The following is a 644-nucleotide window of genomic DNA, read 5'->3' on the forward strand; positions in this document are numbered from 1 at the left end:
GTTTATGTAGTTTACAATATACAATTCCAGATACTATGTATAAAAGTGTCAGTTATGATTTTCATTTGTTCAGGCTGAATATGGCCTGCGGGAAAAAACTGTTCTTATCCCTGGCTGTTCTGGTGGTCAGTGCTCTGCAGCGCCGACCAGAAGGCAACAGTTCGAAGAGAGAGTGTGCTGGGTGTGAGGGGTCCAAAGTGATTTTACATGCCCCTTTCCTCAATCTGGAGGTGTAAAGGTCTTTGTGGTTGGGCAGGGGGGAACCAATAATCCTCTCAGCAGTCCTAACTGTCCGTTAATGCCATGACTTCATGAATTCAAGTCTTTCTGCTCTGATTTAAAAACTTTTAAGGCCTTAATTAGTTGAAGAGTGAATTAATACTTTTAAAGACCTGCAGAATGACAGAAGTGACCCCGCCTCCACACCCATAAATAAATAAATTAATACATTAACACATGTGGATGGAAAATATTTAAACCCTCCTTTAGTTTATTTCTTAATAATTTTGTGAAATTATTTAAAATAATTATGCTCTGCTATGCCAAAAATATTTATATGGCTATTACTATCTTAGTGTATTTTGCATTTTTGGTTTATGAGCCTATTTTATTTCAAATCTTGCTCCTATTTGTTATGTTCCCTA

Source organism: Sinocyclocheilus anshuiensis, unplaced genomic scaffold (assembly GCF_001515605.1).
Source record: "Sinocyclocheilus anshuiensis isolate Anshui unplaced genomic scaffold, SAMN03320099.WGS_v1.1 scaffold907, whole genome shotgun sequence".
Classification (NCBI taxonomy): Eukaryota; Metazoa; Chordata; class Actinopteri; order Cypriniformes; family Cyprinidae; genus Sinocyclocheilus; species Sinocyclocheilus anshuiensis.